The following is a 10,166-nucleotide window of genomic DNA, read 5'->3' on the forward strand; positions in this document are numbered from 1 at the left end:
GAGACCCCGGGCCCTGCCTCTTCCTCCGGCGCCTCGCGTCGCTTCCCGGGAGGGATGCGGTGGTTTGCGGGCCGCTCCTGCCTGCCGGGGCCTCGCCCTCGCTCTTGTCCGCTGTTCTTTCCCTCAGTGTTTCCTCCCTCGTGGAAGGAAGATCCCGTCCTCCCGTCCCCGGGAGAGTCTCCTGAGCGTGTGAAAGAGCCCGGACTCTGACGACCAGTCTGCGTGCCGCTCAGGGCAGCCTCTGTCACTGCGGGTCTGTCACTCCCGCGCTCGCCCCTTCTAAGCCCCGTTTCTCTCCTCTTCTTGCTATGATGGTTGAAGGTTGGGGTGGATGGAGCCCCAGACCCGGGGTTAGAAGACCTGTCATCAAGTGCTAGGTCTTCCACCTGAGCTCTGTGTGCTCATGGGAGATACACCTGACCCTTTGTGAGCCTGTCCTCTCACCTGAAGAGTGACTAAATGATAACGTCTAATTCAGAATTCTTGTGGGAGTGGGAGTGATTGTCTTGAAAACAGATGTGCTACCAATTACTTATGGTGATTTTGACTTTGTCTACTTTTCTTGCTGCCGCCTGTCTGTGTCAAGTGTCTTTTTATTTTTTCTTTCATAGGGATAGTCGCTGGGGTGATCATCAGCCAAACTGACAAAGAGCATGGAGGCAGTTCGTTTGTCCACACCACCATTCTCCGGGAACTGGGAAGCCACCCTTCAGAAGGACCCATCCCAGCAGGACCTTGCCCAGGCTCCTTCCTTCCCAGGCTTGTCTAGCTTTAGCCATCTGGGAAAGTAGGACCTGGATCTTTGATTCCCAGCATCTGCACCCCTTTGGCCCCTCAAGTATATCCAGTACTCTACCTTCAGGCAGCAAAAGATCAAGTTCAGACCTCTCAGGTCAAGGCCCCCCCTGGAGGTCAGGGTTCATAGGATTCCTCAGTAGTGAAGGCTGGCTGTGAGCTGGGATCCCACTGTGAGCTTTAATATCAGTAAAGACGTAGAGCGTCTGTTCCCTTCATCACTCCTCTTGTCCCTTTTTGTCTCGGAGCTCAGCTCTGACCCTATGGTTTTTCCATTTACCATCAACATGGAAACTTGGCTCTTCACATGGGTATATTCTCCCTCTCCTCTGCATTATCTTGTTCCTTAAAACTACTCTTCTGTGAAGGACGCCTGAGGGCTCAAGGAGCCTGGTCAGTCACCCAGGCCCCCAGAAGTCCCTCATACCTCAGGACAGAGTGGGAAAGTTGAATAAATGCTTTATGCCATTCTTTACTGCCTGAACTTGTGATTAGTGTGCTGATTTAGAAGTAGAGACCTGGATTCTGATTTTCCTTCCTACCTCGAACAGGTGGATTTGTGTTTGTATTAGAGGGAGTTGGGCAGTGACTGTCATAAGGGGTGTCCCTGGCCCTCCCACTTTTCCCTTTGAACAGTGCTCATCATTATCTTAGATAGGGACCTGCCACTAGTTGGTTTAGTGGACACCTGGCAGAGTTTACACTGAGCATTTACATTACTAAGGCAACAACTAAAAGAACAAATTTATCCACCAGAATGTCAGGTTATTTGGAAGGATGTGGGAGGTGGTAAATAGTGATTCACCCTGAGGTCCTGGAATTTTATTGTTTTTATAACTTGTTCTAGTCCTTGAATGAGGATAAAGGGAGAGTTATTTGGAAACAAATTACTAGTGAAAGGGTGCTGTCATCATTAGAGTGTGAAAAGAGTGCGCTAGTGTCCCATCACTGGCCTGTGCTGTTCCCCGGGGAGGTGGTGGGAAGCTTTTCCAAATCTCACTATTGGTAGTTAAAGTCACAGCAGAACACAAAACAGCCACTTGCTGGGGCCTCCCTGTTGCCCAGTGCCCCTGACCCCTTTCCCCTGCTTGCTTTTCCTTTGTGTCATGGAAACTAGAGCTGGTGGGAGAACAGAAGATATCACTAAGATTTCCCAGCAGGGGACCTGGCTAGCTGTTTTCCTACCTCACTGGTGACCACAGAAGATTGAGAGTTGTCTTCTATAATGGCCCTGGGGTGGTTTAAGGAGCAGGAGTGTGGAGTCTGTACAAACCTGAAGCCCAAATCATCAAGCACTGAGCTTGCTGAAGTACAGGGCATGAAAATACTTTCTCATGTATTCTCTTCCTTGGAAGACTTATGAATTAAAACTACAGAATAATTTGTAATCAGAATAATACCACCTGGCAGGGATATTGATGAATGGAGGAGGACTCATTTGGAGATTTCTGATCTTTTCCAGCCCTGAGACTCTGGGCCTAATACATAATTATCATTAAACATCCTCCTACAATTTATAACTGCTATCATTGATCATTCCATTAATCATCATGAATTGGTGACTTCTCCAGTCCTTCAGGTTATTTGTGTAACTATAAAGAGCTCTGTAATTTACAAATAATAATCCTTTGAGGTAGATAGATACCACAAGCCATAGTAGGTACCACAGCCATTTTACAATTGAGGATACTGAAACCAGGAAAAAGAAGGAGGGGTATGCAGTGCACTTGACCTGGTTGGGGAGGAAGCCATCTATTCTGTGCAGTTGTACTTCCCCAGGGCCTGCCAGCTACTCCTCCCTCTAGCCAACCCTCACACTTTAGAAACAAGACAACAGTGACCTGGGAATTATTTAATGCTTAGTTTGTTAGGACAAATTTTAAGGACCTTAAGAGGAGCCTTCAGGTTGAGCATCCCTAATTTGGAAATCTAAAACATGAAATGCTCCAAAATCCGAAACTTTGAGTGCCAACATGATCCTTAAATAAAATACTCATTTGGGCATTTTGGATTTCACATTTCCGGGTCAGGGATGCTCAACCAGTTAACTCTCCGCAAATATTCCAAAATGCGAAAAAATCTGAAATCTAAAACATTTCTGATTCCAAGCATTTCAGGTAAGGGATATTCAACCTGTATTTCTCATCATATGAGGCACTAGGTCAGGCACAGAAAAGTTACTAAATATTTGCTCAGTGCATTTCTCCATGGCTTCCACTTTTTACTGTTAGGCTCACTGTTTTAATTGCATTGTCCACATGTTATGATTCCTTCCAGAAAATTAACCAAAATTTCTAATGCCCTTTGCTGTTCCTTAGGTAATTTAGGAGCAACTCCAGTGATTATCTAGCCCTTCCTCTAACGAGTTATATGACTCTCAGCAAGCTACTTCTGTGCGTCTCAGTTTTCTCAGCTGTAAAATGGATAATCTAATCCGTATGTCCCAGGGATGGGTGAAGCTTATGAGGAATAACATAAGAAAAATATAAGATGCTTACCACAGTGTTTGGTAAATAATAGGAATTCCCTCTTCCCTGTTTGGATAGTCACTTGTGTTTGGCTGATAACTTTCCTTTCCTACTCATGCTGCCTTACAACCATAAGGGGAAAGGGTTCTGACTCCTGTGCTCACAACTTCTCCTTTCCCTAGCTGGTTCAAGACTAATCCTGATTTCATGAGATTTTCTGAAAGACTCCCACCCTTCTGTGCAAAAGCCTTCTTCCCCAAAAGACTAGATACAACTGATAAATGCACTCTGGAACAATCAGAAATGCCTGGGGCTTATCACTCTCCGCCATTCCCCACTCATTTATTCTCCAGCCATCCCCTCATGGATGGAAGGGACAGTAGATTTGATGAGTGGTGCTGTGCCCTGAAGCTTTCAGTATCCACGGAGAAGCCAATCTTTTCTTCCTTCACTAGGCCTTGAAACATAGGTATAGACACAGCCAAGATTTCCCAATGTGCCTCTGTATCTACGTTGTGGGGGCTGAGGGTCAGGAGTCTTTGCTTTCCCACAGGGAGGAACTAAAGCCTCAAAGAAGACAGGACAAGCACTCAAATCCTGAAAATGAATACAACTTCTACGTGGTTCCTACTTGCCTCCTGCCTTCACTAGGTAGAGGGCCCACAGGGACACTCCAGGTAGAGCCCTTCCCTGTACTCTGCCCTTTTCCTCCCTCCTCTAGATGTGGACAGTGGGTGGGCTGGGACTGTACCCTGGATCTAGACAGCTGTGTCCTCCCAACCAGAGTCTGACTCTGCCCCTCACCCTCCCCTACTTATCCTTGCCTAGACCCCTTTCCTTGCTTCTTTTCTGCTTAGTCCACAATGGATAATAGTCTCTGACTCCTGTCCCAACTAGATTGTCACTGCAGAGCTGAGAGAGACTCATGTCCATGGAGAATTCTGGCAGAGCTGCCCTTTTCAACCCCGTCTCAAGTCTCCAGGTTCCTGTGCTCTTTGTCTACCTCTTCTAGACCTGACCCTCCTCTCGCTTGTGTGGACATTTTCTTTCCATGCTCTGGGCTGCCTTCTCAGCCTCACTTCTTGCCCTCTTTCCTGCTGTGGCACCAGCCAGCACTGTGATGGCTGAGCGTAGGGGTGGGTATAATGGGAACTCCAGTTCTGGGGTCAGAAGATTTAAAGTTTGAGACCACTTCTGCCCCATAAGCTCTATAAGAACTTGGAAAAAACAAACAACTTTGATCCTAGTTTGGAAAACCTGTAAAATGGAGAAAGCAATAATGTGTAAATCAGTTTTCTGGTAAAGGATGGAAGGAATGATAACCCATGTGAAAGAATTTTTTGGAACACTGAGATGTTATTCAATCTCTTTGACTCTGCTGCTGTCTTTGTGTATCTCTACACATAAGTGTCTCCAGTTATGTTTCTCTTCCACCATTCTGCAAACAAGGCTGGATGCTGGAAAGGAACCCCAGTTGACCATCCCTGGAATCAGGTACTCTTGCTCGAGCCCCTCCATCTTTGGTTCAGGGTAGAAAGCACAGGTGGCAACCTTGCTCTTGCTTTCTCATGCCTAGGCCAGACCCCCATTTTTCATAAATTCAGGAAGGATGGAAGACCTTGATAGGTTCCGAATATAACCAGAGCCATTTTCGGCAAGGCCAAGTACAAAATGGCCCCAACCCCTCCCCGCTTCCCTTTACGAGAAATCTCATGATTTCTGAGAAACAGAAATGCTTTTGCTTCCTCAAGGGCGCAGTTCTTCACTCCGGTTACATAGCTTCCGCATTAGTATAATGCCCCTCCTTGATTGTATCAGCCAGCCCTTGGTGCCCTACAGTTCATATAAGCTCTCCCACCCCCACACCTGGTGCTGCCATCCATTTTGAGCACAGCTGGCAGATTCTTTTCCTTTAATAAAATATGATCAGTACCCAGCGTTTCAGCTCACTTCTTTTCAGGCTCAAGAGAAAAGAAAAGTTCCAAGAAAAGTCCCAGCCTCTGCTTTCCTCCCAGGGCAACTAACCTAGAGCTGTTTGCATGATTCCTTAGAATCAGATTCTCACCAGGACTCTTAAAACTGTGAAGATCAAGGAAAAACTGGGCTCCTCCACTTCATTGCTGTTGAGATGTGTCCTACCTCCTCCCAAACCTCTGTGCTGACCCACCGTTTTCTCCATTTACCTTCAACATGGAAGCCAAGCTCTTCATGTATGTCAGTCACCCTATTTCCCAAATGTCCTGTTGTACCCCAGCTCTCCCTGAAGCAAACTGTGAAGCATCAGCTCTCCCCAAAGGGCCTGTTCAGCCATGCTCACTCCAACCAACCCCCCTAACCTTGAGATAGGATGAAACCATTTCTCTAACATTCTTTCTTCAGTCGAATTGGGACTAGTGTGACGATTCAAAAGGAAAAGCCAAATTAGAATCCAATGTCAGTCTTCCCACCTCAAGGAGGTAGATGGTGTTTGAACTAGAGTGGGCCTGGGTATTAAAGGGAGGCAGACAGGGCTGGGCTTCCTGAGGTCATCCCATCCCCCCTTGGAAAGTGCTCACCTCCTATTTCAAGTGGGGAGCCTCTGGCCCACTTTCAGTCCTCTGAACAGAGCTAGGCTCTCACTGGGTGATTTGCCTGGCACCTGGCAGAGTCTTCCCATCCTAGAAGGGAAAAATTCTGTTAACCCAAAGGGGTGAAGGAAAACCAGTGGGAGGTTTTTGCTAGCAGCATTTGTGTTATTCCAGAACCATGGTTGTTAGATTTGGCTGTTATACCAATCCCAGTACAAGGATGAAGAATGAGCAAGGACTGGGGAACTAGTAAGTGAGGAACCAGTGAGTGAGTGTCATCCTCACCCCAGTGGTAAGGTCTGGAATTTTCCAGGTCCTTCTAATTGCTATTGGGGCTGCTATGGATCTCAGAACATAAAGGGGCACAGGCGCTTGTAGAGGTTACCATGTGCTCTCTGCCCCTTCCCTGCCTCCTTCCTTCTCTCTATGTCATGGAGACCAGTGTTGATTTGGCAAGAAAACATCAACCCCCCTGAGATTTTCCCAGTGGGGGCCCTGGCTTTGTATCTAGTTTCCTATTACTATTTTGGCCATAGCAGTCTTTGGGAGCTGATTTCTGCCTGGGTTCTGAATTTCCCATGAAGGCAAGAATGATGGATCCAGAAGGGCCTGCCAGGAGTACGGAGCCCTAATTGTCAGGACTTGATCTTATTAGAGCACAAAGAGACACTCCTTGCCTTGGGTGAATTCTGAAATTCATAATGTGTCATTTTGCTTGTAATAAGATTAATAAGAGTCTTCATGGATGTTGAACGGGGTATTCTAACACCCATCCAGGAAGGCTGGAGTAGATGACCTCTGATAGTTTTTGCCAGCCCTGAGATTTTATGAGCCTGACATTCCTAATATTATCATTAATGTGCTATAATTTATAATAATTTTTTCAATGATGCATATTATTAATAATAACTGTTCTCACTCTGCCTTTTCCAATCTGATGTGTGATCTATATAACCACATAGTACTCCACAGGCATAGTTACTGAAGTTGATACTTACCATTGATATTTTACCAAAAAGGAAACTGAGGCCAACAACCAGCTCTCAACCCAGATGCTTTTACTGAACAGCTCCTGATCCCTAGGAGTAACTGCATTTGCCTTGGGTTACTCAGGGTCCTCCAGTTCTCTGCAGCTGACCTGCCCCTCTTCCAGACCTGCTTTTTCCCCTTCCCCCCACCCCCACTTAAAAGCTTTTGGTATAGCTAGAGTCACCTCCTTCAGCTCCTGCTTGTCCACAAACAGGATTCCAGTTCTAGATGGGTCCCTGTTTGACCCAAAGCCAGTCACTTTCTTGTGACCAGTCTTAATTTCCTCCTCTGTAAGATGAATCAAGATTTTGGAACTTAAACTCTAGTAAATTCTTCCAGTCAGAAGTGCCATCTTGGGCTGTGTGGCCCTGGCCAATCCATCTGTTCATCTCTTCTTGAAGAACAGTTTCCCCAGAGCTATAAGTTGTCTTGAAATGGGTAAAAACAGACCCGTCTTTGTATAACCAGAGATCTAGAAACCAGCTTATGTCCCTGCCCCTCAGGGACACATATAAGGCCCTCAAGGGCATGCATAGTGTCTTTCGCTTTTGCTTTTATGTCTCTCAGGCACAGTGCTGGGCATACAGCAGCTCAGCAAAAGCATGCTGAATGAGTGCAGACTGATATGTCCACCTCTTTCACTTTTTCTGCTGGGCTTAGTCTTCTAAAAGTCAATGTTCACATGCTGGGATCAGGCCTTTTACATGAAAACCAGAGAACTCGGCATTTCCAATCTCCTCTGAAGCTCTGTAGGTAACTTCAGAGCAAATTCATTTATTGAGTGTTTGCCCAACTTTGTTCCTCATTAGCTGTGACCTTTGGCAAGTTATTTAACCCTTCTCTACCTTAGCTTCCTCAGTGGAGATGATGATAATAATGCCTATTTAATTGTGTTGTTTGATGATAAATTAAAATAATCAATATAAAGCTCTTCAAATAGTGCATTGCACATGGTAAACTCTCAATAAATATCAGCTATGATTATCAATTTAATTCTGCAGTTCAATATCCACCTGAAAAATGCCAACCTTGTGTCAACAAACAGTGTTGTGGATTGATGTCCCCCCAGAATTTAGTCCCCAATGTGAGAGTGTAAAGAGGGTGGGAAATCCTATTATGATAATTGAAAGGTAGGGCCTTTAAGAGGTGGTTAGATTATAGGACCATGCTGTAGTGAATGGATTAATAAGAGTGGTCAGGGGCGTGGTTCTGAAGGCATTAAAAGGAGAGCACATGGGAGTCTCTCTCTTCCTTGCCATTTTCTGCCATGTGAGACCCCTGCATTGCTGTGAAGACACCACCAAAGAAGACCCTCGCAGATGTGTTCCCTGGACTTTGGTCTTTCCAGCCTCTGAAACTGTAAGCAATAAATTTCAATTTTTTACAAATTACCCAGTTCTGTGTATTTTGTTATGAGCAACAGAAATGGACTAATACTTAAAGGTATAAGAAATTTACCATAATTAGATAGATAAGGCAACCCACCATCTTTAGATAGGTAGAACTGTTTCTTCAAAAAAACTGTGTCTTCAAATGATTCCCACAGGAATGGGTGGGAAAAGCATGACAAGGAACCCAGGAGAGAAGCCTACAGGATGAATGGATGTAATTGAGGACTTAAAGCCCTTCTTATTGACGATATTTTTTCTGACATGGTGAACAAGATAGCTGCTTATTACAGGGACATGCTGAGTCTGTGTGAAGGAGGTATGGGGCTCTGAGGTTGCAGTTCATGAGAAACTGGGAACAATGTCAGGCAGGTCAGCTAACCGAGGTAACCATGGTTTGGAGAACAGAGGACACATTCGATGTAGCTAGGAGATTCAAGGGAAAGAAAAGTCACTCTTGCAAAGTATATAAATGTTAGAGTCACTGCTGGGTGGGCCAGGGAGCACTAATGAACACATGTTACAGAGGAGGTGTAAAAGAAGAGGGGGTGTGTTCTTCATCAACTAACCAGATGGACAGCCTGGACAGAGGGCCAGGCTGTGGGAGGCTGGTCAGTGGGCTGACTGGTTGTGCACCAGATGGACTTGGGGATCCCATGGAGTTGGGTGAGATTCCAGCTCCACTTCCTCATCAGTAGGGAACCAAGTGTGTAACTGAAGAATTCATTGACATCTCCGAAGGACTAGATCATGAGGTCTTCCTTGCTCCAGTCCCAGATAGACTCTAGCGTGAGATGGGGGAGTAGAATGCCGGCTCTGGTTCAGCAGGAATATATTCTCATTTTGGCTAAAGGGACCAGAAGATCAATGATCTCAATAAGAACAGGAAACTAGGGAAGAGTCAGCAACCTGGACCCACTTCCCCAGAGTCAGTGACCAGAATAAAGACACCAGACGTTATCCAAAATGAGGACATGAGGCAAGATCATCGGATCTGTCGGGAGATCCTAACTGGCTATGGTGGGGGTCACGGGATAGCTTTAGAGGTAGAGAGCATCTCCCCTCTTTGGTCTAGGGGAAGTATGTCAATTTCCCTCTGCTAGAAGCTGCAGGGAAGGGACATCTACCAGCCTTGTTGTAAACACTGGCTATAAGGTGAGGAGGCTTAATTGAGATGAAAATGCTGAGAAACTGTGATTTTTGGTTTGAAAGCTGAAAGTACGAATAGATATTTTTAAACTGAAGGGGACAATGTTCCTTTTAGATATTGGGAGAACAACCAGGATGGGTTGTTCTGCTTCTATCATGAAAAGGTAGAAACCTCAGGTGTTTACCTGTGAGAAGTCTTCTTGTCACAACAAACTTTTCTTGCTGCCAGAGGCATCATGTGGAACAGCTGGGTTTAGAAATCTAGGTGTAATATTTAAAACTGCATGTTCAGCTTTTGACTGCTGCCTGCCAACAATCTTTTATTTTGAATGAGTGTGTCTATTTTTTCAGCAGCAGTTTGCAGAAATGTCAGTGGCTACAAGAACATAGGAAGCCCCACTCAGCTTGCTGAAGTCCTGAGACCTTCACTGCAGAAACATTAAGAACAGAAGACACAGAAGTACTCAGGCTGTGCTTATGAAAAATCAATACTTTCTGCTTTGGAAAAGGGAAATCTGAGACAGTGACCTTCCTGTTACCTGGCCGAAAGTTACATCTCTTAAAAAAAAATAAAAATAAAAAAAAAGTGTGCCTAAGGTCTTTTGAAATTTCAACACTGTAATGATAGAAAAATGAAAAACATTTCCTTTGAGAGGAACCTGAGGGATGTGTCATTATCATGAATGTGAAGAAGGACGTTGAACTGTTTGCCGGAGAGCTTAGTAATTAGCTGGCCTCATTCCATATCAGCCATCTCACCTCTGCCAAAG

This window comes from Cynocephalus volans, chromosome 5 (assembly GCF_027409185.1).
Source record: "Cynocephalus volans isolate mCynVol1 chromosome 5, mCynVol1.pri, whole genome shotgun sequence".
NCBI lineage: Eukaryota > Metazoa > Chordata > Mammalia > Dermoptera > Cynocephalidae > Cynocephalus > Cynocephalus volans.